At 40.6% G+C, this 27,608-nt stretch overlaps 2 protein-coding genes across 4 annotated transcripts in view; one reads left to right on the forward strand and one right to left on the reverse strand.

Annotated features, from left to right (window-relative positions):
* The window catches only part of CACNA1C (calcium voltage-gated channel subunit alpha1 C), a 454,710-nt gene that overhangs the window by 411,575 nt on the left and 15,527 nt on the right, over positions 1-27,608 (reverse strand). The gene's annotated exons all lie outside the window — the stretch shown is intronic.
* DCP1B (decapping mRNA 1B) overlaps positions 25,872-27,608 on the forward strand; it is a 45,502-nt gene continuing 43,765 nt past the window's right edge. Inside the window, exon 1 of one of the 2 annotated variants that reach the window (XM_058806028.1) lies at positions 25,872-25,935. The gene's annotated coding sequence lies outside the window, so the exon portion shown is untranslated. The remainder of the gene's footprint in view (positions 25,936-27,608) is intronic. The other variant, XM_058806027.1, reaches the window with a different exon arrangement.

Raw genomic sequence — 27,608 nt, forward strand, 5'->3', positions numbered from 1 at the left:
TTAATCTGCGTTTAATCATGAGGAGAGCGGTGTTATGTCTAAACCCCACTACCCTTCCACCATGGAGGGCTGCCACAGCGCCGCTGCCCCTCCCAGGTGTTCGGGGGTACCCGGGGCTCGGCGGGGCAGGCTCGGCCCCGGAGCAGGTGTTGGATGCCCGATGACAAACACGATTGCCGGCAGGGAAGTTGTGGCCGCCCTGGGGAAGCGGAGGGGGCGATGAGGGAGAAGTTGGCCGGGGCTGGGGGTTCTGAGGTGGGGACAGGGACACGCCGGGAGCCGCGCTGCTCTTCCCTCGCCCATGGGGAGGAAATGGCTCTGCCTGCTCTGCAACACCGACGTGTGTGTGTGAGTGTGTGTGTGCAGCCAGGGATGGAGGGAAGGGAAGGAGGGAGGGGAGGGGGTGACACCATGCAGGTAGCGGGCTAAAAATAACTTCAGGAACGGCACATCGGGGTTGGGCGGGGGCGGGGGAAGGCTTCTGGAGTTTGGACAAACAAAGTTTTACTACAGGGAATAGCGGGGGGCATTTGCTAAACGCCGAGGAGCAACAGCACACGGCTTGGTGTCCATGATGCAGGCGATCCTGCGAGGAGCTGGGCGAGAAATCAGCGCCCCGAGTGAAACCCAACTTTCATTTCAATACAGGCACCCCCGGTGTCCCTGGTTCTCTCGGCATGAGCGCATGCATGGTGCACATGTGTGTAAACAGATAATTCTGCCTTCCCCTCCCCTTTCGTGCGAGAGATTGGAAATAGCGTAAGAGAAGGGAAGGGCTCCTCTCCCGGTGCCTTGGGAAGCCGTACCCAGACGGAGCTCAGGGGCACCGGGAGGAGGTTGATGGGCAAGATCCCCGAATTGCGGCGGCCCTGCGAGTGAATCCTCGCTGGACACGGAGGAGATGCCGAGCTCCGAGCCCCGGCCCGCAGCCCCTCTAGCCCCGAGCCCGACACGGCCACTCAAAGCAACTTTTCTGTGCCCGGGCTGTGCTAAGGAACAGCAGCTCTGTGAGGGGCTGCGGGGTCCCCCCGGAGCACGCCCGGCCGAGGGGAGCCGAGCGCTCCCAATGGAGCCCGGAGTCACAGGCTGTCCTCGGCGGAGCCGAGCCGGGAGAGAAGGGACAAAGGGCAGGGGAGGGAACGGTTGCTAGGTCCTCGGAGGTAAATCTCAGGCTTACCTTGATGGTTTTCTTCTGGAATGTACATCCTCTTGTTTTCATTGACCATTTAAAACGAGTCCAGAATAATCCCTCCGAAAATCGGCTTGGTAAAATTCAAGGAAGAATGGAGCTGCAGAATTTCTCCTTTTATTATTACCTGATTCCCATTATTGCATCAAACACCAAAAACTGATCCTTTCCACTACTGCCTCCTTTAGTGAGATTGCAATGCATCCTCAGTACATCCGGGCCCCTTCCAAGAATTTAGCACAGCACCTCTGGCTGTTAAACCATAAAAAAGAACAGGAAGGGGGGAAACGAGAGGAGGGGTGGGGGGGAAAGGAAAAAAAGCAAAAGCATCCAGGACAAACCTCTGAGGGTTAAATGTCTTTTTAAAATCCACCAACTATAAGATTAACAACAGGAGGACGAGGCAAAAAAAAAAAAAAAAAAGGGGGGGAGATGTTCAAACGCCGCTGCTCCTCCTCTTCAAAGCCATTCTGAGCGCGTTGTGCTGGCAGGGAGCTGTTTCTGCAGAGGAAGAGAGCACAGTCCCAGCCCCTCACTCCCTCCCCTCCCTCACAGCGCGCTCGCCGCCCGCTCTCTGCCTCTCGCCGACAGACAGACACCCTGAACGCTTCCAGATGTTCCAGCTGCGGCTGCACGCAGCTCCCCGCTCTCGCACGGCGCTGCGAGAACGCCGGAGTCGCTGCGAAAGTTTAACACGCTGCCTGCTGCCTCCACTGCGCCTGCCGGAGCCTCGGCACAGACATGACGTCAAGGAGGCGAGCTGGAGCCGGCGGCTGCCTGGGGGAGCGGGCACCGGGCGGGGAGCGGCAGCGGCCCCGCTCCGAGCCGCGGGGCGGGCTCTGCCCCCGGAACGGGAGTGCGAGCCGCATCCCGAGGAGCGCGGAGCCCGGGATGGGTGCGCGGGAGCCGGGCGGGAGCCCCCGCGGGCGGAGGAAGGGAGAGGGAGCCAGGGGCGAGCTGCACACAGCGGAGGATGCACAGATGTTTAAAGAGATTAATCAAGCTAGGATTTGCAAAATCCTTGGTGGAAACGCCGGAGTGCTCCGCCGGTATCCCACCACTTGGCTTAATTACGCCTGTCATTTGGCCCTCTGTAATTGAAGCCTCCGCAGAGAGAGAAAACGACTCCTCGAAAATGAATTGCGAACCGAATGCAGCACATGTTAAACCTATCTGGACTCTCCGAGCTGCCATGTTAAACAAGAGATGCAGAGTCCCAAAACACTCCTCAGAACCACTGCAGAAACTGCCACAACCCGAAGAACTGAACCACTGACATGCACAGAGGTGAACACCTGGAATACCAAGCCCTAGGTGCAAATCCAGGGCTGTAGATTCCCACCATAACCGAGTACCCACCTAGCATCACATGCATGCAATACTATTTGTGAAGCTTAAAGCACCATGGGTATTTCCTTTCAAGTGGTTTTCCATTTTAACTAGAAGAGTATTTACAATTCATAGTACCTCTATAAAAGAAATACTTTTGAACAAACTTAGTGCCTTCTCTACAGATGCCTACCAGTATCAAATAGCCTCATGTGGAGATGGGTTTCTCCCCTCCACTTTAATTGAGCTGTCTTTCAGCTGGAACTCAAAATATTATAGAAAACACCACCAGCTAACAGATTCATGGAAAGAAACCAAAAAAAAAACCAACAACCACCACACAACACATCCATTTGGAACTACAAGAAAAACTAGAATAGATGTAAAGCACTTACCGAAAACTGGATGCAGCCAAATCACTTGTCCTAAATAAAGGCCATTTTGGTTTCTAATAACCACTGATCATCACAACTTCTGCATTAGATGCTGTTCAAAGGGTAATTAACCAACACCATATTGCCATTGACAGCATGGAGAGGCACAGCTTTAATTCTGACTCAGGAGGAAGAGTTCCTCTGAGCAATTAAAATACTCTGTCCTCTCTTGCCTAGTTTTTCTCTAATAATGTCACATGCACGTACCCATTTAATTTACCAGATCAGGCAAGATCTCAGCTAGAGGTAGAATGACAATATCTTCGCTTTCATTTTCAAGTTTCCTTTTCTTAAAAAAGTCAAGTCCTCTCTTCACCATTATAAAAGGGACTGAACACAAGATACTTCACTGCCTACATTTGTTGTGTACATGTACATTTTGTTTTCCACTTGTGACCACAAATCCTTGCCATTTTGAGTTGTGCTAACTCCATTTTTTCCATCCATGAGTCAACTGAGCCTTGCATGATTCACCCTTGCATGGACAAGGCATCTTGGAAAGTAAATGCATCCTGATCACCCCTGCCTAGAAATCAAACACTGCTGGAGCACCTGGAAATGTTTCCTTTGCATTTCTTGGGTCACATCCTCAGCTAGCTGAAGATTAATGTACAGTATTATTTAAACAGTTAAAATCCACACAGCCCTGCTTTCTGCCAGCTCACATATGCATGCAGGCACATACACAAGCTGTCTCTGACACCTACAAATCTTTCCCTCCGTTCTTTATCCCTCTCTCTCTCTGCCAAGCTCCCACAGTAGGACACAAGTTGGGCCAATTACCAAAAATCAAATACCAAAGAAAAACAGAACAAGAAACAACACTATTAGCTGGCATTAATTTCTCCAGCATAAATAAAAATTCTACTATAACTTGAGGCTTCCTTACTCAGCAATTCCAATAAAATAATTTCCTATAGAGAGAAGTGGAAAGAAACTGATTGTAGGATTAAGATGGAAAGATCCTGCTCATGAATCAGGTGGCATAAGAGTGAATACCACACCTTCCCCTAAAGTATTTGCATTGTCCAAGTACACAAAGAAGATGTAGTCCATGAAAACAAGAATTTGAAGTAAAAATGCTTGTAAGATTTTTTCATAATGTGATTACTGAAATGCACATTTAATATAGACCACTTCAGGTAAGAAATTGAGGTGTGAACCTCCATAGAAACTAGGAAAATTAGCCTTCTTCAGAGTTCAATCCCCACAGGCACACCCAAAGAGGAGTATACAAGTGAGAGATCAGCTTTAAAGAAAATTATGAAAGAATTATTATTTCAATACAAATCCGATTCAGAAGTTCTTAGTCCCTGTCTGATATGGCAGCAGCAGATCTGGAGGTGAGATGGACAATGCAAAGATCAGAATAAAGGGTATCTATCCCACCCTGGCCTGCATCAGTGGTTGTGGACTTTCTCTAAGCCCATGATGACAGACTGGACAAATGATCAATGTATATTCAGCCTTAGGCCTCTCTAATGGAGATACAAATTTTCTATCCCATGCAAAAGTACAAGAAGAATAATTGCTCTCCAGTTGCTCAGAGAACAATTGTGATGAGGACCATATAAAGCACCAAGTCAGAGATTCCTGAAAAATTGCTATTTAAAGTTGTAAAGTGCCAAAAAATGACTTGCAGGGTACACACTGTGAACATGCAACTCCATTTCTCATGCCAGGAATGTTTTGTTCTGTGCACAATACAGCAGCCCTTCCCTGTTTTCCTGCCTTATAAAGAGTACACTGGGCAATAACAACTTCTCCAAAATCCAGTATGGGACCTGCATCCGTCTTCAGAACAGAAACCACCTGAACATTTCCCTACTTCCAAAAGGAGGAGTTACTGTCAAGATGTATGGAACAAATGGGGCTGGAAAGCAATGGGAGGAAGGCAGACCAGAGTGTGCAAAAACTCTGCACTGAACTATTTATATAACTTATAACATTATTTGTAAGTCTCTTTTAAGCAGCCTCAGAATTTCTAAAATGATGTAAGGTTTCCACTGGGCCCACTGCACAGGCTGTCTAATTGCAGCAGATTATGCTCACACTATTTTGGCAGTAATGCCTTCTACTCTAAAAGAAAAGGGTAAATTATTCAAAAGTGGAAAAGAAATGCATTTTTATCCCAGAAATGGTACTTATGTTCACAATACAAATGCAATTCCTCCCAGGGCCAGCTCAGAGGATTGGTGCCAGAGCTCTGTGTTACTTTGCTGAAAGGAATTTTTTCCCCACAGATTTTAGGTTTTGCACCTCTGCCAACAGAGAAGGCTTCCCATAAGACTCTGCACTTCCTTGCACTGAAGAATATGGGATATTATTTTAAATAAATGACCATTCCAGCCTAAAGCAACAGCCTGAGCACTCTAAAGAATCACTGTGCATGAACAACATACTGCTCCTAACAACTCCTGTCATTTCTGACAAGGCTGCATTGTTGGTCCACACACAGTAATATACCAATATTGGGAATTTGCTGGTATTACACAACTACAATGTAAATATTTTTAAATGAAATATTGGTGATAATACATTTTTCTCATATTTCAGGACTGCTGTGGCAAGAATTGTTCTCCCAGTTATTTTCTATTCTTTTGAACTATGTAACATCTAAAGCTGCATCATCTCCCACACTTCTTGTTTGATAATGAAAAAAAATTACCTTTTTAGACCTATGAATACAGATGTATTAAAATGTTCTTTATTTGACTTTTCTTGGTTGCTTAATTTTAATTGAAATTAAAGCAATTGATAATCCTACCCAAGGCTATTCAAAGTGTGGTCAGGAAACTGCAGACATTTCAAAATTATCAGCTAGCTAGAACACAGGAGACTTTCTCAAGATAAAAAAAAGAAGTCTGGGATGGATGGGAAGCAGAAGATGGATTATCAGAATTTCTAGGTGATTTTATTTCTTAAAATCTGGAACAGTTACATACACACAGGAACTTTTGAAATTTTTTACACTGAAAAAGATTGATTTTCAAAGATGGGAAATTTAGCTGTAATTTTCAAATTAAAAAAAAAAGTGGTAGCTTGACCTTGAAATTTCAGTCATTAGCTTTTATATTTGCATTTAATGTTGTCAAGAAACTACAAAAATTAGAAGGGTAATTATAATATCAAGTTGTATGGCCCACTAAAGTATATTAGGGCCTAGTATTGGTAAATGACAGAAAATGTTAGATCCAAGAGGAAAAAAGGAAAGATAATTGACTGATGGGTAGGAAAGTAGCTAGTAAGGAGTTTTCCTTATGCCATCATCATCATGGGTACCTGGCCAGGAGTAAGGTTTAACACCTTTGCAGAATTTAAATACAAAAGTATTGGCTGGAAAAATTTAGTGGCTCTGCCAAAAAGTTTAAGGGAAAGACCCAAACTTGACAAAAAGTGTTGCCCTGTGCCTATTTTAAATAAGAAATAATTGAGTCTATCTAGATTGGTTACATATTGACACAAAGGTTTAAATTCAGAATTGTTTCATGAACTTCTGCCAATTAAGAAAAAAAGCAAAATTGTTGCTGTTAATACTAGTCTAAAATAATTAGTTGAACAAGACATGAACTTTTAAAGTCTATAAGGAGATGTACAATGGAAAAAAATTTTAATCCAATTAATCCAGCTTACACAAAATTGAGAGTTTACTACCATTCTAATCTTCCATCACAGTTCTAGAAAACACTCAAGAACATGGAGTTTGTAGCCTGTTCTTAACTAAGAACCACACAGAATTTTGGATTTAGGGCAAGCACAAAGAGACTATTTTAGAGGGAGGGATTCTTCAAAGAACAAATGTTTGCAAGCTGCTGAGGAGGACCTGACAGTGACTACAAGAATTACGTGCTGACATTTGGAACCCTCAGTGGACCTAATTAGCAAACAATGAAAACTACACAAAGTGAAAATAAGAAGGCAATGCAGAAAAACATATTTAGCTAGGAAAACCAATGCCAAGTATAAAACTCATAAACTGAGTTCAAAAAAGACAAGAAAATTGACATTGGGGCAGGCCGTAAGACCAAACTCCTACCTTGTCTTTTGGAATTTAAAGATTCAAAACTTTTAAATATGCTTTGTCAACACAGAGAATTATTGACAAACTCAAGGAAGTCAGCAATTTGGAGTTCTGACAGATTTTGGAGGATTTGCAATAATCACTAATGAGATAAAATAGTCTAAAAATACATCATCTTATGGATCAGCTGCGAGGAAGATGATTAGATTAATTTGTTAGAATAGTCAGTTGCCTTGCTGTTGGCCTGAAACACAATGTCAACACTCCATTTTCAACAATGACTCTTTCTGCACTGAAGGGCTACACTGCTTAGCAAGTGTATCTGGTTATAATTCAATCTTTGTGGTGTTCCTCTGGCTTTTCCCCTCCCAATTATTTCTCTCCAAAATGAAGAAAAACACAACTCACCCAGAAATCCACCTCTATTTCAACTGCAGCAACTTTATTTTGTGTGGTCTTAAAATCTGTCCCACAACTTGCATCTCTCCTATTGCCTCCTGTTAAGATGACTGGTAATTATGTTTAGTTGAATAATGATTTTGTGGTCAATTCAAAATGGGCACTAGGCTAGAAACAACTTCCATATATAGCAATTCTTGATTTCAACGCCATTTTCTAAATTGTATGGTTACAGACAAACCAGAGTTCTCAGCACCACCTAAACATTGTTTGATTTTTTGCAAACTGCCCTTTAAAACCAAATTAGTTCCAATAGACTGCTCAAAAGAGCTCTTTATTTCCAAAAAAAATTATTGTCAAAACAGCAAAAGCAAATGCTGCACAAACCCTAAATGAATTGGTTACATCATCAGTGTTAAAAAAATGTATATTTCATTAAGGTGCCATCTTGACTAATCCCTCCGCTAGGACATCCTAAAAACTCATTTAGTGGGACTTTAAGATGTTACAGAAGTTCTGGAAGTGTGAAACAGAGTGTTCAGAGGTGCTTTTTGCTAGAGAGATATTTAAGGTATCCTGAAAAGGTTCCTGTACACTATAAATTAAATCTGCTTCTGTTGCACAGATCTGGGCTTGCACACAATAATTATTCAAATAGATTTCATTTAAAAATGGTTGTGTGGCTGTCACTGTGAACTCCAAGAGTGCTGAAAATAATCCCAAATAATTGTAGCAATATGTAATGGGTGTCTGCCTGAATATTTGCCCTCCAAAGCTTCCTCAGCTGCAGTGGAACCTTGGTGGAACAGAAGCAGAAAAAAAAAATCATTGAAGTGACAGGCAGCAAAGTCAAGAGCATTATTTGATTTGGAGGATAATACTGCAAGGTAGTAGGTTCTGAATTGATGTAAGTATAAAGAAATGTTCATTATGTTTGCAGTTTCTCAAAAAAATCTGGAGCTTTAGAAGCTGAGAAAAAAATGTTATACTGCTATTTAAACTACCCTTCCAACACACAAGCAGAACAGTTTATTTATGTCTCCACTTTTAATTCTCCCATCTTTGTCTAAACATGCAGACAAGCAAAATAAAACAATAAACAACTTGAAAATCTTTACTAGCTGGTTCCACATGTTCTGAAGGAATTATTTATATTGCCTTAACAGAAATGGTTAAGAGTTCAGTTATTTTATAATGTCATCAATGTATACACTAGTTTATAAGAGTTGCATCTGCAGAACTCCAGGATGACCAAGCTAAACTCCTAACATACACAAGAGGAGGAGAAGGAAGGAGAGAAAGAAAAGAGAAGGAACAGAAAGAAGACAATTTTATCTGAAAGTAATGTATCACCAGAAATAAGTTTTCCAGATCAGGTTTAAAAAATCCTCTTCGATTTAGGGGAGAGTAAGAGAAATAGAGAAAGACCTATTCCGCTTGAACTTTAAATAGCAATAGTTTTAAATGCTGGGAAAACAGGTAGATTTCAGAATAAGTTACATCACTGGCTCAAACTGCTTCAACTGTCATTCATAACTCACCCTCTTTTAAAGCACAGTGGAATTTTTAAGTCTTGATTTGATATTTGCTTTACGCCATGGGAAGAGAAACTAATGATTTTTAATAAGAAATAGAAACAAATAAAATAAAAGGTAATGGAAAGCTCGTACCAATTGCACATACAGCAAGCATCATTTCATTCTTTGACAATCCTTTTTCCTGTCCCCTCCTCAGCTTTTTGCCCTGTTTCCTTAAATCAAGGGGAAAAAAAGAAGTTGTAAAGGACTGAGGTCTTGATCCTGTTAAATTATAATGATACTTTTCATAGGAAATCTTTCATATTGGTAAAAACCAAATAAATGCCTGACCCAATGTTGCACAAGAACCAAACTGTAGAGAACAGAAGCGCCACTTCCCACTTTGTTCCCTGACAGCCTTTTCAGATGTCCTGTGTCTCATTTACCTGTGTTTCCATTAGACAGTGGGAGTCCTGCGACTTCAGAAGAAGAGCGGATGAGTGAAATCAAGATGAACATTTCAGACCTGGCTCCTTGAAATCAACAACTAAATCCCTGAAACTGAGGAACTGTCCATTTCCTCAGTTTCTTCTTTTACACTTCCAGAGCAAAACAAAGCCATGCTCTTTACCAACAGGCATGAGTGCTCATAAAATAAAACACAGCATGATCCAATTTGATATGAAAGCTTTTTTCCACATTGTGAGCTATCAGGCACTGGACCATCTTTCTTTAGTCTGAAGAGTTCTTCTCTTATGTTAGGCTTCAACACAAAAGGCTCAAAATCTTACTCAGTTCCCTCTGTATCATTGCAATGCAAAAAGCTTGATAATTCTGTTACTTGAGTAACTGTTGGACATCTCTCCTCTTCAGTCACAGGAGCCTGACTTGTACAATTATTGTATCATCTGCTGCCATCTCCTGAAGGAACACAGCTTGAACTTTGGAGAAAGGCAGGGAAATGGAGATATCCACATTCTGAGCTCTCTACTGGTCAGTGCTGCCTGTCAGTCCCAAAGGAAAAGCACAGCCTAAAAGTTCCAGGCTGGTAGATTCTGAGAATGTAGAAAATTACAATATGGGACCTTTACACCCCTCTGATTGCATTTCACTCCCATTTGAATCCGTGGTGTTTGTGGCAATTGCTACCACAAACAACAGGGGCTGCTGGTTGCACTGCAGCCTGGGGAAGGAACCCTTATCAGCATGAGCACAGCAGCAGAGCAGAGAAAATCCACAGAGCACAGGCTGCACAAAGAGCACCTGATTTAATAAGGCATGTGTCTGCTGTTCTAACATGAACAGGCACAGACTCGTGCCCAAGGGACAGACTGACAGATTTCATGTTTTGAATATCTGTATTTAGCTCTACACTACTGTACTGCTGTTTTTGCAGCCCAGCGGATGTCTACAAGCAAAAGACATGAATTAGCTGAAGAAGGAAGAAACTAGGGAGGAAATTCTGCTCTCAAAATAAAATGGGTTGACAGAGGAAGAATGCTATGGAGAGGGGAAAAAAAGGCAACAAAAAAGAAAGAAAAATGCACAACAAAACCTAAACAAACCCTGCTTGGCCCAGTGACCCAAAGACATGCCAGTAAGATGATCCTGACCACAGCCTGAAATGACTCCATATCTATACTTACATAAATCATCTTTTTTGTGCTGGTGTATCAGCTTCAGTTTACCAGAAATAGAACTACAAAAATAGATCTATAACCACATATAAACAATTTTTTCTTCTGAGCTCCTCCAGTTTTTAAAAATCATTTTAAAATCATACAGCTATTTTTAAACTAGATTTTTGCAGCTTAACTGGCCTAGCATATCAAAACAATGTAGTCATCAAGAGAGCTACAAAGATAGAGGAACAAGCACACTATGAAAGAATGGCAGATGGTATTATTGTCAAAATGGAAGTGAGCTGGTGGTCAAGTCTAATAATTCATTGAAAGCTACATCATGCCTGAACTTACACACATGAAGAACACAAGGTTTAAATGTCTTAATTCATTTTTAAAATATTCTACTGACAAACAAAAAGCAGAACCCACAGATGCTCCCCAGTGCAGGGGAAATCCACATGCTTTCCTGGGGAACTAAACATATGTATTTGCTAAGATCAAAACTGTTTCTAGAGAAGCTGTTGAATCTGACAAGATTTCACACAAGAATTACACCGATGTAGGTCAATTGCCTTTACCAAATTACTCCCAACTTACATTATTACAAATGAGATCACGATGCCATTTAGTCGTCAATGGAAGTAAAATCTAACCCATGAAGATGCATCTGCACTTGAGTATTCAGCAGAATGGAAGTGATGAATCACACTCTTGCCCTGAGAGTGACACAAAGGAGCAATCAGCTTGAGCTGATGTTCTGGCCCCAGTTAAGAACACACTCGTGACTCCCCGTGTTCTAAGTTCCTCAGTCCTTGAGATGAAGCTCCCATAGTTTGCAGCAGCATTAAATACAGTCACTGATGATATTCAGATCCAAAAAATCTTCAGAGCACACAAAAAGTGTTTAAGAATAATTTTACTAGTCACAATTGACATTTGAGTTAAAGCTTCATTTTGAATTAACACTGCACCATACTTTGAAATTGGAATTGAAAAATGCCAAGCAAAACGATTTACTGCTGTAAGAACTTGGTCAGAATATGAATATGAAAAGGTTCAGTGAGATGTAGAATGACCATGAATTGAGCTACCAGTTGTATGTTACAATTACAGAGAGATTGCACAGCAGGCAGCACAGTGAAACCCAAGCCATGGTTTTGTTAGCTCAGTACTTCTCCAGGAGAATAATGCAATCTGCTGACCAGCTTTACTACCTTTGGTGCTACCCTAATTTCTTCTTGAAGTCCCATTGGATTAGTAACTACAACTGATTTTCCAAGAGATAAATTGCTGGTACTATGGCAAGCAGGACAACTAAAAGCTGGGCTATGCTGAAGTGAAGGACCAAATTGTCATGCCTATATGGAATTTTATAATATTGACTAATTAAATCTTAGTGTATCCATGAAGATAGAAAATAGGATCTTGTTCTCTATGCTTGGATTCCATCTGATGAAATCACAGGGATCTTGCAAACTTTGTAGCAAAATGATACTTTTGGAGGCAGGATGCAAGGTGTTTTCAAATTAAGCAGGGCGTCAGGTCAATCCTGCGCTAGGAAATTAAAGGGTGAGTAGGTGGCTGCTTTGCAGTATTCCTGGATGTTAACATTCCCCTCTGTCCATAATTACCTCTGAGAATAAATGTTTAATGGACCCTCACATAAAAGTAGCTTCAACTCTGCAGCTTAAAAAGAGTTCTGTGCTTTTTTAAAAAACAACAAGCTCCACACCAGCTTCCACCTACTTTTTGTCTTTCTTTATATACTCAGTGCTCCAGCATACAGCAAATATTCTCTTCTGACCCATGAAACAAGACACCTTGAAGTGTTAGGCCTTACAAAGACAAAATGAATGGCAGACCAAGAGTAAGGGGTAAAAGGTAAATCACAATTGGACTCCCAATGAATTTGCTGTTTCCTGACACCCATAAGTAAGGAAAGCTACACGACTAAAGCCATCCTTTCCAAGCTGGTGGAGCCAGATAGTGTGATGTGATGGAGTAAATATTAATGTTTGCACCTTCTCTTGACTAATCAAGAGTGCTGCTTTACTCTGGTTTGGGGAGGTAAGCTGCAAAGCCAAGATCTGTCATCCTAAGGAAACATGAAGCAAGAATTTCTCCCTATTCAGACAGGATTTGGTTTTTATAGTCAGTAGTCAAAGTTTTAGGCAGACTTTTATCCTCAATTTTTTATTTAAGAGCACTGTCACAGTATTGGGAATACCTGTCTGTAAAATGCATTCAAATTTGGATTTTTTTATTTAGAGTTGTGGATCATTGCTCCATGGGCACTTCTCTTCCCCCCAAATTGTGCTCTAAGATAATATTTGAAAAGCCAAAGCAGTAACTCACAAGTCATTTATTTTACTCCCTGACACATTTTAGCACTTTCTTTATAAAGTGCAAGAGTTCCTTTCATTGAGCTGAAAAAACACCACAGTATGTTACAACCTTTCCCTGAGCTTCAGAAGAGTAATTCAGGATATTTCTTTACTCTTTTAATCCCATCAGTGTAGGATTCCTCAAATAAGGAAGCCTTTCCAAACAACCCAAATTTGGCTACAATGTGGATACTGGAGCATTAACAATTGCCACCACCTTTAAATCACTTGGGCCACATCCTGCAGGATTTACATTCATTCAGGTGAAAAGATGATCTACATAAATAGTGGCTTCAGATCAATAGGAACTTCATGATTTCACATACTGTTGCTTTTCATTTTTAATAAGGATGGATTTTTTTAAGTCCACATAAGTTTCCCTCACAGGCAATCAAGGTAAATTTTGATCCTAAATAGTCCAGTTTTGAATTGTAATCTACTTCAACAACACACTTTCATCTCAATACATTCTACTTTGTTGGTGATCGAATTCCCATCTATCTTCCCCTAATAAGCAAAATTATTTTTCTGACATCATTTGCTTGTTTTAATTTGAGAGATCTCATCTCTATGGCTTGTGTTCTGATATTTAGTACATTCTCTTCTTTAATAAACAGTAATTAAACCACCAGTCTTTGCATTCTATAACTATAAAGAATTCAGAATTTTTAAAAATAGTTTTCTTTATAATATTTAATAACACAAAAGCCATTCCAAAACCTAGACTGGAAGAAAAATACTTTCAGCTAAATTACTTTATCAAACTTCATGCAATTTCTATTAACAATATGAACTAAAATCTAGTTTGGCTTTTCATACTCAAGTGGTACATCTGATCTTCTCAGGCACAAATGCTATTTTTAAATAAAAAACTGCTTCTATAAATATTTCAGCTTTAAACACCCATAATTCAGTTTCTCTTTTTTTTTTTTTTTTTTTACATCTAGAATTGCAGCAGGGCCTTGGAGAGGTTAAACAACTACAAAAACCCTAACATCCACTTAATGACTGCTAGTAGCATTTCCCCATGTTCAAAGCAGATTTGTCCGTAATTCAGAGGACAAGACAAGGTCACCAATAAACATCAGTGAACTGTGCCTGCATTTGCAAGTTCCACACAAAAATAGTGCATCCCTAGGAACACAAAACAGACATAATGGATTGGTTCACATCAGAACACACACTAACACAAGAAGCTAATCATCTTTTGATTGCAAGAGGCTCTGGCTCAATTATTTTGCAACACTAGCAGCAGCCTCCTTTGTGTAGGGTTAAAAGAAAGGAAAAAAGTTGCTTTGTGGCTTTAAGCAACCAGAACTAATGCCAGGATCAAATTAAGCTCTTTGTAGACATAACTAAAAGGCTGCATTTGGCCTGCTACCATCTACACATTTGGCAGAGCTGGACCCAAAAAACTACAGTGCACATCACGAAGGCATTGCCAGCTGAATTTTCCTCTCTCACCAGAAACACACATGCAGCAGGGTGGGATTGAAGCTGTTGTTCCACCACCTTATTTCTTCTGAATGTAAAAGTGATTCCAAGAACGATCAAGGTACCACTTACCTGCAGTCTGTGTGCCACAGAATATCCAAAAAAGCAAAAGCACACTGCACTGCCCTCTCTACATAACCTCCCTTCAGCTCTGAACAGGGAATTCACTCCCCAAGCGACCTGAGCCATGTGCTCCCCCATGAATGCAGGGAAAACCACGTGGCCCCATGAACTCAATGGGTAAAATGTCAGCCTGTGAGAGGCCAACACGTGGAAGTTACTACAAGTACCTTGTAGTAAAGTTAAAGCACATAAAGAAAGTGCTCCTGAATAAGTGACTCTCATAATAGCAAAATATCCAGGAAAATAGTGCTGTCATCCTGGATTCCTGAGTGACAATGACTACTGAATCCTCAGAGAAAGATTAATGACCTCTAAAGGACTCAAAACCTTTGTTATTGGACACTTGCTGTTATTGAGTTCCAAATGATAAGCCAGAGTACACCTTGAAATACACTATATTTAAATAAGAGATGTACCAGCTGTCCCAACTTCCCAATCCACTCCACATTACCCCCACCCAAAAAAAAGGAAAACACATGCAACATATTTTACTTTTGTTTCTTCCACACTTGGCACTGTTTAAGGTATTGATTCATTGCATCTTTGCATACTTTCCTTGTGATTTTTCATTCTTAACTCTCCTTAGCTTTCTGAGTTCAAATCAGATTTAAAGTACCAGAAAGAGAGAAAGAATTTTTTCAGTTTCTTTGGTTTCAAGACATATCTTGATTAAGCCAAACTGTTGCATCCTCCACCCTTCACTTCCCAGCCACTATACAGAGTTAGTAAGGATGTTTGTACTGACAATTTCCTATCTTTTCCTTCCTGTAGCACCATGGAAGCTGGTGTGCTCCCAGTTAAGGGTGGGAAGAGCAGATTTATAAGTGCAGAGAAATTTATTATTGTAGCTTACAGAGAAAGGGACACACACTAGACACATCCTTGCTAAACTCTCCCTGAGGAAAACAACATCATTTACATACAATGCTGTCAATATTTCAACTGGGAAACTTGCTAAAAATTTGAAACATTTCTGAAATAATAATTCTCATTTTTTTGCCAGCAGAAAATAGTTCAAACATAATACATTAGGTATCATCAGAGGTATTTTATTAATATAGGCAAACCTGTGAATGTAAAGAGGGTAATAACCTCACCAAGCCACAGGAGATAGATTACTGGCCATTAGAAGTAGAAGGTAAAAATGACTGTAAATGAAGAATGACACTGGTCATTGTAATACAAACAGTATCAGTGTGGATTTTAAGAAAACATTTCTAAAAGCTACAGGCCAACAGATAAAACATTAAAATTTGTCCTCTTGAATTTTTTTTCTTGAGTCTCCATTTAACTTAAAGAAAGGGCACCAAGAGAATCCTCTATTAGAAACTATCCATAATTATTTCCAAGTCAATCTTTGTCTTGAGAAGCATTTTTCCAGACCAGATATCACAGTAGTTCATGGTTTGTTTTTCCTAGCCAGGGCAAAACCAAAATGATGGAAGAGAATATCTAAATTACTTGATTCACTTACCAGACACCTGGGCAGGAAATGCACAGGCATTACCTGGGAATATGGAGGGTAAAAAAAAAAAAAAAAAAAAAAATTATTGCCACTAAGCAAGATTGTTGTGACTGTACAAACAATAAGAGACCTCAAAGTTACTGAAGTCACAGGGCCACACTGACCTCAGTCATCCTAAACAAAAATGGAACTGCTAAGTACTCCCTAAATTGCAGATTCAAAGGTTACCAGGAAGGACTTGGTAAATTATTTCATCTCTAACCTCAAACAAGTGTTGCTTCTTTACTCATACTGACAAAATGCAGCCTTTCCAACCCTTTTTTTAATTTAAAAATAAGATGAATATAGTATTTCTGCATTTCACTGAGGTATTTGTGAAGTTGTATGAGACCTTGTAATGAAAGAACTGAAAATCCACAGGAACTACAGTGTTACTAAATGGTACCCTGTCATTTGATTTTCATTTAAAAATAACCTCTCTTTAGCACAACATAAGTACAAGGCAACACTACTACAAGACATTCTTTTCAGTTTTTGATAACAAAGTTTTAACTGTTTGGATTGAAACTTCTCAGGGTGGAGGTTGAATTTATTCTGCAAGTTTCTGGAGAAAAATAATTTTTAAAAGAAGGGTATGAAGTGCTTTATCCTACAATATTCAAAAATTCACACACTAGAAACTCCCAATGAAAATGGGTAATAAATGCTTCAGAGCCAGGACTTGCAATCTGACAAGCAACGTTGCCCAGATTTCAAGGCCTTCTGTCACGTACATGACTTGAATCTTGTCGAGTTAAAGTTCCATAAAAGAATTGTGACTTCCATATGCTCAGTATTGAAAAAGAACAAGCTATAGGGCCAGAATCAGCCCAGAACACAAGAGGAACTGAACCTAAAAACTAACTGGAACTTCACCCCTGGATCTCTGCAACAGCTGTAGCCCCTCTTTCCTCCTCACAGCTGACATAAGAGTATGATCATCTACACTCACTAATAGTTTCTCCTGTTTTCCAAATGGTTAAAGAAGGGCTATGAATCGAAATATTTCAGCTGTTCTAATAAACTGTACAATAAAACCATTTTGTGTATCCAAATTCAGGGGTGGCTGGAAGCCTGTGTTTCAGGAGGTGCATACCAAGAAAGTGATATCCAAAAGACTGTGTGAATGATACAAGAATTAAGCCTCTGTGAGTAACACCATCACTCTGTTTCCATGGAATTATAATATTTACATTACGTTCAAGTACTACTTCCCGACAGAACCCCTGGAATATCTTACTTCTGTGAAACTGATTTCTGTTCTCTACTTTTGGAACTAAAAGACTGGGTAAAGAGGTTGGATTTACAGTGAAACCCCTTCCCCTGGAAAAAAGGCAGATCTCTACAGTGAACCACTCTGGTATCACTAATTCCCAGCAGGAGTCAAAGTCTTTGCTGATGGACAATAGGAAAGAGCAGGCTGAACATAGATTTTGAAACTATGATGCCATGGCCATTTGGAGACAGCCACCCTGTCTTTTGGTACCCCAAATCAAGCTGGAATGCTCCTTCATTCCAGCAAGGCAAGCAAAGGACTTGTTGACAGTTCAATGAAGGTGACTAAGGAAAATTAATTCTCCAACAGAGTGTAACAAAGGCTGTTCTTGCATTTACTTCCCTAATAAAATGCCTTCGAGGCCAAACTCAAGAAAAGTTGAAAAAAAGTTAGGAATTTGGGCTTTGGAAGACAGAACTCAACCTTTACACTCATCCTCAAAATGTGATTTTTCTGCTGCAGATTATCAGCTGTTCTTCTGGGACACCAAATACCTCTATGAGCCCAGACCTTCAATGACCTAATTATTCTGTCTTATTTTCCAGTAATCTGTTGTTTTCCTTGTCCTTTGGTAGGATAAGGAAATGTCCTACTTTCTGACACTGTCCTCATGAGTGCTGTATCCTCAAAAGGGGGAGGAAAAAAAACCCCAACCATGTGGAAACCTTCCAATCACAAACCTGTTCCTATTGATTGTGCACAGTAAGAGCACAGAGAATGCTCTTCCCATTTTATAACCTGTTGCACTTCCATGTTTGTAACAATACAAGGAGCATTTTTTTAATTCAAAGTTTTTTTTCCTGAAGCTTTATACCAGGTGAAATATTCAATAGTTTGTACTGTATCACATCCCCATTTAATATCTCAGGATGTAACATACAGGTGTCTAACTGACTCATTTTCCCATAATTCACCTTTCTGATGTCCTGGATAGCCACAAACTTCTGTTTTCAAATTATACAAAAAAACTGATACAAAATTATTATTTGCAAAAGACATGAAATAATCTATTACAAATCAAATATATTCTTAAGAATTGGATGTGATCTGAAAACCCTTTTCTAACCTAATTTAACAAAGGTTAACTGCTCTGTACACACATATGAGGACTTTCAAAAATCCTAACAGTGTGCTGGGCCTGCATTCCAAAAAGTCATCTTGGTGCCTCCTTCTAATCCTTTTCCCTGGAATAATGCTCTCTGATACACAGCTCAAAAGTCCATGTATCAAAGACTGGGCAGCAATTGACTCTGAACAGCACAGTCAGTTCACCTCCCCAGAACAAACAAATACCTGCTCCTATTAGCCTTTTTACTCTCCTGAGAATCTTTATGTAATGTTGCATTAGTAGCCTTTACTAAATTAGAAAGCCAAAAGGGAAGATAAATCAATATGAATGTACGTTTGCTGATATTGATTTTTCCTCTCATAGTCAGCATGGGAATATTGTGGCTCCTATTAATACAAGGAGTGGAAGAGCTTTAAATGGTTCTGTTTGGATAATTACCCAGTAGTTTGGGAAACTTATTCAAACTTCTTTAGTTCATAATTTTGAACTAGACACTTCATGAAATCAATTTCTTCTCATGAATAATCATGTTAATATGTTGATGACAATTTCTTGATGTGGCTTATCAAGAAGATGACTAGGAGAGGCAGTCAGCCTGGTATACATAAAAAGAGGATGAGGGGCTAGAAGATGTGAAGGTCAAGGGCAGCAAGGCTGCAGCAAACACAGCATTCTGCAGTACAACATCCTGGAAGAAATTGAGCAAGAGAAATATTGGAGTCACAGTTCTGGAATTCAGACTATATTTCAGTTTGTTTCGGAATGGGCTGTGGGGGATCCCCCAGAACCCTGCCCTGCAGGGCTAAGTGACCCAGGACATGGGGCTGGTCCCCATGGACCCTCTCTGGAGTGCACAGGAACAGGTCAGTCTGCCAGGCAGGAGGGAAGCCAGCACAAATGAACAGGGAGCTCCCATCCCAGCTCAAGAACATGGAGATGGAAGGCCAGTGCCAAAGCTCAGATGTAGCTGGGAAAATTGAGAGATTAGAGGGCAGAAGGGCTTCTGTAAGTACATTGGCAGCAAAGGGAAGGCTGGGAAGGATATGGCCCCACTGCTCAGTCTGGCAGGAAAAGCAGTGAAAAAGGATGTGACTAAGGCTCAGGTACTCAGTGACTGGTTTGCCTTACATCTTTTTCCGGTTTTTATTTTTGGTTTTCAGAGTGGGGAGGGGTTGTTTGGGGCTTTTTGGGGGAAGGGGTTTAGTTCTTCATAAGGTTTGTCTTTAGGCCTTCAGAGTCTCCAAGCCCAGGGTCAGTCTCTGGGAATGGAGCCTGTAAAACAGTGGGACACACCCAGATCCTTGGAACAACACAAACTGTATGTGAAGGTATGGAGAAAGGTGGCCAATGTCACTGTAAAATTGTCCTCTCATTTTTGAAAGGTCACAACTGCCAAGTGATGCTTTTGATGAACAGCAAGACAAACACCATACCCATTTCCAAGAAGGAGGAGCCAGGGAGCTCCTCCTGTAGGGCAGTCAACCTAACTTCAGAAAGATCATGGAGTAAGTCACCTTAGAAGCCATATCCAAGCAGACAAAGGATAAGAAGGAACAGTCAGGTTGGAATTACCAAAGGCACACAATGCCACACACACCTGACTATTCTGTGAGAAGATCACTGACTCTGTGGACAAGGGGAGGAAAATGGGTGCCCCTTACCTTGACTTGGGCAAGGCATCTGAGAGTTTCCCCTACAACTTTGTAGCTCAGTTGTAGAGCTGTAGATTAGATATGGAAGATGAAAATTTCCCTGGAGTGCCACAAATCAAATTCCAAACCCTACACCTGGGATGGAATAATCCCATGCAGCAGTAGAGGCTGGGAAGCAGCTTTGCAAAAGAGAGCCAGTGTCCTGGTAGAGAAAAAGCTGAACACCAGCAAGTAGCATGCCCTGGCTGTGAAGGAGGCTGACCACATCCTGGACCCTCTCACCAATATTGTTGCCAGCAGGTCACAGGGGAGTCATTCTCAGAGCCCACAGATGGAATGACCCATCTGGTTTTGGGCTGCTTAGTACAAGACACTGCAATACGAAAAGCCCAGAGCCTCTAAGAGAATTAGGGGGCTGAGGCACACATTGAATGAGCACAGGCTGAGAGAACTGGGCTTGTTAAGCCTGAAGAAGAGATGACTAACACAGACCTTTATGCTGTCTTCAAGTGTTCAGGAGGAGGGTACAGAGAGTTGGGGCCTGTCTCTTATCAGAGGTACACAGCAAAAGGATGACAGGTAGCAGACAAGTCAGAAAGGAGGAAATTTCAATTAGGCACAAAGAACTCTTTTTGTTACAAAGGTAATAAAACACTGGAATAGGTTGCCTAGAAATGCTGTGGAATCTCCATTCCCATTACTACTACTCTAGTTTAAGTCAAAGATCTGTTAAGAAACATTTTTACAGAAAAGGCAAATTTGGAATCTTTTTCTTGTTACTAGAGCAGTTGAAGCACAGTATTCTCATTCACAAAGATCATATTCCTCAGTACCACAGGACAGCTCAGAATCAATGCAACTACAAAACTAATGTGGTTATCATTCTCTCCTAGCATAGCAAGATGGATTAGCCATGTGAAAGGAAAAACCCATAAGCCAGACAATCTTATTCACTTACACTGAATGAAAATGGAGCCATCACTGATGGAGTTAATGCAGATAAGAGGAAATCAAACTTCAGAGAAGCTTTACATCATTTCATTGCTTAAAATGTTTAGTGATAAGTAAAATGAGCCTCTTTTGGCCTGGGGTTTATTTTGTATACAATCACACACACATATACTGCCTAAAGCTCAGACAAAAAAGCTTGGTTTATATAATTTGTGCAAACTCCCTCCATATCCTAACCACATTTCAAACCACTGTCTCTATTGACATACTTTTAGGATAAGTATGACTTTTAGGATAAAATGGAACTGCTATTTGTCAGCTGGAATTAATGATACTTAGACATTTGAAAATGTTAGACCACATCATCTCTCTTGGAACTGCACAGAGGGCTTCTATGTCTTGTGGCAACTGTTGCCAAGTAGTAGGGAAAAGAGAGATGCTTTCTAGCAGCCTTTATCATTTCATAAATGCTTCCTCAATCATTACAACACTTTCTTGATGGTCAATCAACTTCCTCTAAATTGTTAAGTCTACATCTCTTTCTTGCTTGAGAGAAAATATCTGCTGGTCTGTATCCCTCAGAGACAAAGAGACAGAAAATCTATGTGATGCTCTATCTGCTTTCCAATTGCTCAGTGCTGTGTGAGGGGAGACTCTCCATAGGTTCTGTTCTGTAGCAGCCACTTTCAACTAGGTCACGTCACAACCAGCAATTAAAGTGAGCTAAAAAAATGGCCATGGCAGGACAGTTCTTGGTAATGACAGCACACTGTTTACCCATCCTTGTGCTCAGCATTTCCTTCCATCAAAACACTCCACTTACTCCATTTCCAGTTGCATTATCTTCCTGAATTTTCCTTCCTCCAGACCCAGGCCTGTGATTTCCATTTAACTTTGTTCCTAGCAGGTGTCCCATTCTGATGGCAAACCTGCTTCAGTTTTGCTTGCATACCAATCCTGCCTTCCCAATCAAGCCTGTTCCCCCTCAGCCCTGCCTCTTGGTCCTTTTGTCCCCTCATGACACCAGCTGTGATTTGTGAATCCAATCTGCCCAGTCTAGATGTTTCTGTATTGCACCAACACTTTCAGAAGTTTTCTTCCACTCCTTGCCTCCCCTTTATGATCATGTTGAACAACACCTTCAGATTCCCCTTTCAACCTGAATCCTGCAATTCTGAGAGCACCACAAAATGCTGTTATCAGCTGACCTTCTAATAACAGAATTCCCTCAGAAGCTGTGTGAAACTGTTGCAGAAGGATCTTCCCTTAAAGCTGCATAGCAAGTCAAAAGTAAATAACAAAAAACCCCCACCAAAATGTCCTGAACCTGATTTAGTTTAACACAGTCTTGGTAGGATTACTAGTGCTTCAATGACACAGCAATTTCACTGTAGATAAGAAAGCAAGCTCAGCTCAATATTATAAGAGTAATTTAGGATGATAATAAAATTAACAGATTTGGGCAAACCAGCATGAAAAGTAAGAGGGGGGAAAAATAAAAAAAAAAAAACCCTGTCCTGTTTCTCCTTATGGAAGCCTTCCTTTGAAAAATCCATGCAGTTCATGTTTCTGTCAGGCGAGGTAATATGCCTGTAAATTTAATCTGACAGAAGAAGCAGCACAGCATCAGCAGAAAATAACAAAATCAGATTGTAAGAGAAGGACAGCCAAATGCCTCCACAGCTCTCAGAATCCACCGAGGGAAACAAATTCACACAACTGTAATAAACCCAGACTCACACACTCACTGGAGGTTTGTGGTGCTAATACCTTTAGTTTCCACTTCAAAATCTCATTCAAAAGTGCTTAAATCTTGTATTGGCTGCCTGATGGAAGGTGCCTTTGCCTAAATCCAACCCTTCTAAAAACCAGGGATAGACTGCATTTATTGTTTCCAAGGGCAACAATTCAAATGTTACCAAGTTTTGTTTTCTGGCTCAGTTACACAAATCTGAACTCCTTTTTCTACCCAGGCCTTTCTTCTTATTATCATAAACCCTAAAGCAGCACAAATAAAGCCCATAATGTAGGTTTAAAATAAAAATGAAATGGTTTTACTCTCCCAGAAGCTGTAAGTAATAGCATTTAAAACAGAAAAGTGATTGTGGATCCTTACTGCAACATGTTGCATAACAAAAGGGGGGAAAACCTATTTTCACTTTGAAAGGAAGATTATTTTGAAACAAATATCTTTTTCATATTTTCTAGCAAAATAAAGACAGCAACAAATCAAAATGGTCATGTAAGGTGTTGTGCCAAAATCATGCTATTATAGGCTAGATGTCTTACCTTAAAAGACACTTAAAATAGCTTTTAAGTCTAATTTTAACTACAGAAGGTGCATTTCTGAAAGCCTTCAGCAGCTCTGCCCACCTGGAGGAGCAGAGCTGAAATAGCCATTAGTAACTCAAGAATTTCCCCCCAGCAATATCAATAGGCAGCTATCAAAAACACAAAAGCATTGGGGGAACATCTAAGACAGAAGAAAACAGAAACATCACTTTATTTGCTTGATTTCTTTAAGGAGCCTTCTTATATTTATTTGCTTTCTGAAAGTCATTATTGTTGCAACACTCTTCATTCACTTATATTTAAAGCTATGAAATGCTGTATCAGTCTTAAACACCAAGATTCTTCATTTAGAAAACAAACATGCCAACAAAACCCAAGAGGATACTTCTGCTAGTTGAGAAGCAACTAATGCAAATTCTCTTAATAAAGCAACACTGTAACAGCTAAAAGTATAAAGTTATTCAGACTTTCTCCTTCCTCAATAAGCTCAAACAAAAGCTGGTGGCAACGTTCAGAACTCACAAAAAGATATTTTGCCCCCACAGGCACAGCTCCCCAGCACTGTGGATTTCTCTGCATCCCAGCACTGGCTCTGGGATGACTCCACTCCCTGCACAGGGCAAAAACTGCTCTGCCAGGTGAGGCATAAAAATAAGGTCCTGACTTAGTGTAATTATCTAATGAAACTTTCCATACCAGGAATTAATTAAATAGGGGCATCTTCTCTGTAACTGGTTGGAAAATACCTCTTTTAGAGCAACAGGTGTTTGATGCTGCCAAATTAAATGGTGATTACCAGGGAGATGTGGCTGCAAAGGCATTATCTTAGGGAAAATATAATTGCTGCTGTACCTCATTAACCTATGGGAAATAACAGGACTGCCTGATCCTCCTCAATATTTTGGTGGCTTGTCCAGCCAGTCAACCAAGCAAAGAATGAAACTGATGGCTCACAACAGTTTATGTCATTTTATCAGGACAGCAATAATGTAATAGCTATCAATAATATTTTATTGAGCTTTAGCACAGACAGTTGTGGTAACAAAATCACAGAGGAAAAAAACCACATAGTGGCTCCAAATGGTTGCCTTCTCAGGATAAAATCTCGTGTTAAATTTTAACTTTAATTAAAGTAGCATGGGGGTGGAAGTAAAGGAATTTGCAAAGCTAAAGCTTATGAGAAATGTTACTGCAGTTAGTGAATTCTGCTTCATTAAGTAAATAAAAGAGGAGGAAAAAGCCTTCTGTAAGTTTTGACAGTATTCTTTCTTTGCTCTAGCAGGGAAATCAACAATATATGTTTGGAATATAATCAGCATTAGAGAAAGACTGGAGGATGAAATCTAGAATTTTATTAAGACATCTGACAGAATCATATTCACAAATGTATAGCTATAGAAGTCAGGCAAGTTTTGGGGATAAAAGCAAGACAACCAGGAAAAACATGCCACACACAAAATATTCCACACACCTTTGATAGGTTTATCATATTCTGATTTCTGCTTGCCTAATGACTAGACAGTGAAATCATAGAGTCACTTTAAACATTGAAAATCTAACATTAATAGAAATAAAAATTTTTACTGATTAAATGTACAGAAAGAATTTTTTTAAGTTTCCTGAAAAACACTAGAATGCAATGCAAGTATATTGATATAGGCTCTCACTTCCTTCTCCTGAAATAAGTCTTTTCCTCGTGTTAAACTTATTTCTACAGCTCAGATTATGCCCTCCTCTGAAAAGTGACTGAAGATAAATCAAAAAGAATTCTTCACAGTTATAATATGTACATAGGAAGTTAGAAAGGAAAAAATGTAGCTCTACTAATGATAGTAGGTAACTTTCCTCTAGCTCTTACCAAACTGAGCTATCAGTAGAAACTGGGCCTATAAAAAGGTAAAGCTCAGTACCTCACAAATAAACACACAGCAAAATAAGTAAAGAGCTATATTTTTGCTAAGTGATTATGATAGTAAGCTGTTGTCCTCTTATTACAAGGGTTCCATACAGTTGTTTCCTCATTGCAAAAGTTCCATACCTTGTTGGTGTTTCTCCCAGGCAGCTCCTCAGAGCACTGACTCTTCCTTCTTCATACAGCAGCCAACTGGGTCTGGTTCCCAACCCCTCTTTTATAGCATCTTCTTCTCATTGGTTACACCTGTGGCCTGTTAAAGTCAGGCCTGTTCTAATCTTTGATAATTGGCCCAGCTGCAACTCCTTAGGGGTGAGATTACTCTCTACACTACCTTTATTTTCTTACATTCTATCCCCCCAAAGTAAGCCTTTTGGCAAAAAAAACAGGTTCTTACGTGCAGGAAAAATGCAACCCCCAAAATCACAGTAAATGATAGTTAATTATTTCGTAATTAATACAGCAGAATTCTAAATCCAACAATGCTGAAGAATGCTGTCCCATTCATGTGTGTAGGGGGACAAAATACAAGTAAACAGAGGTAGCATAGAAAGTAATCTTACCCCTAAGGAGTTGCAGCTGAGCCAATTATCAGAAATTAGGAACATGCCTGAGTTTAACAGGCCACAGATGTAGCCAATAAGAAGAAGAGTGCTATAAAAGAGTGGGGTGGGTACTTAAGAAGGAACTGGAGTCAGTTGGTTACTGCAAGAAGAAGGAAGAGTTAGTACTCAGAGGAGCTGCCTGTGAGAAACATCAAGGAGGTAGGAAGCTCTAGTAATATAGAACCTTTCCAATATAATAATACCTCTGTGGACTAACACTTCAGCAAGTCTCAAAACAGTCAGATAAATTTCACCAGAGAGCTGTGCTGCAGACAAGCATGTGCCTGCTAAGAACCTGATGTGCTGGGGTTTATCTGGGGGCAGGAGGGGACTTGGTTAGAATTGGAATGAAAGCAGTCAGATTTACTTTTAGTGTAGAGAGAGTATTTTAATAACAGCAACAGACAAAGCCATAATAGCCTGACTCTATGCTCATGAAGGAAATTTCAGCAAGTAATAAACTAATAACAAATAGACTAAAGCTGTCTTAGCCATTAGGGCTGCAGTTAAGAAGTAGTCTCAGAGCACAACCTGAAATTTCAACTTTTGAGCATGAGGAAAGTGTTCCAGTGCAAAGCTAGTGAGGGCCTTAATAAAAGTGGGCTGAGAAGAGCACATATCTCAAATAATCTGTGCTCGGGAAGGGATGCAGCCAGGCTCCAGCACAATCACAGGGCACAGGTTCTTAAAAGGGAGATGGGCTGAAAAACCATCATATTTCAGATGTGCCTGGGAAGGGATGCAGTCAGGCTCCAGTACAAAGCACGGGGCACTGGTTGCCAAAGTGGGAGAGCTGCCACGCTGCAGCATTGAGGGCACATGCCCAGGAATATGTGGAGCATGGGTAATCAAGCCTTGCTGGATCATTCTGGCTCCTCCAGAGCAACCTGCTGCTCCCAGGAAAGCAGCATGCTGGACGGCTTCACACAAATGCATTTGAGTGGCCCTGGATCAGTGAGAGGAACTTAGGGATGCTGCCTCAGCACTCTCCTCTCTAGCAGGGGCAGCAGTGGTGCCACCAGTGAGGGTGAGAAGAAAACTGTGGCAGCCTTTGGGAAGGAAGAAAAAGGCAAAGGCAGCTACCATGCAATAACAGCTCCAAAAGGGCTGGAGAAGAGGAAGTGAGGCAAATGAGGTGCTCAGCATCACACTGGCTCAAGTGATTTCTGCTGTTTATCAGAAAAAGGTGCAGCTCAGAGGAAGGAGCGAGTGTGGGCAGGCAGCCAGGGGAGGCTGGGAGCTCAGCAGGGCTCTGGGCACTTGTTTCTCACACAGTTCACTTCCCCCATCTGCCTGGTTCACGCTGAGGCCACGCACACACCTGTGCCAGGCCAGAACCACGGTGCCAGAAGGGCAGGACTGAATGCCTGGGACCTGGAGCAGTGTCCCCACATAAATCCACAGAAAATCACATGCTCAGTGCCAATAATTTGCTGGAGGAAGCATGCCTTAATCTTTCAAGTGTCACAGATCCTTGAATGTGAAGGTTTAGTAACTGCTTGAACAACCCTCATGAAAAGGTTTGGCTTAATCGTGTCTGCATTTTTTATTAAAGGAGACCTTCAAAATGTCATGCTGGGTGGATTTTACCTTAAATTGGCCTGAGTGTTACCTACACAAAATCCTTTTCTTGCCATATCAAAAGCAAGATGTGGTTTGGGGTTTTTTTTAACAAAACAGTATCCAGGTAGGTAGAAGACAAAGTTACAGTCTAATTATATACTGCATGAAATGATGACATTTTGAAAGCTAGAAAATTACTTTGTTTCATAAACAAAATTACAGCAAAATCATTCAGACTTGATTTTACAGTTGTCATGAACTACTGGATT

This window comes from Ammospiza caudacuta, chromosome 5, assembly GCF_027887145.1.
Source record: "Ammospiza caudacuta isolate bAmmCau1 chromosome 5, bAmmCau1.pri, whole genome shotgun sequence".
NCBI classification, from domain to species: Eukaryota; Metazoa; Chordata; class Aves; order Passeriformes; family Passerellidae; genus Ammospiza; species Ammospiza caudacuta.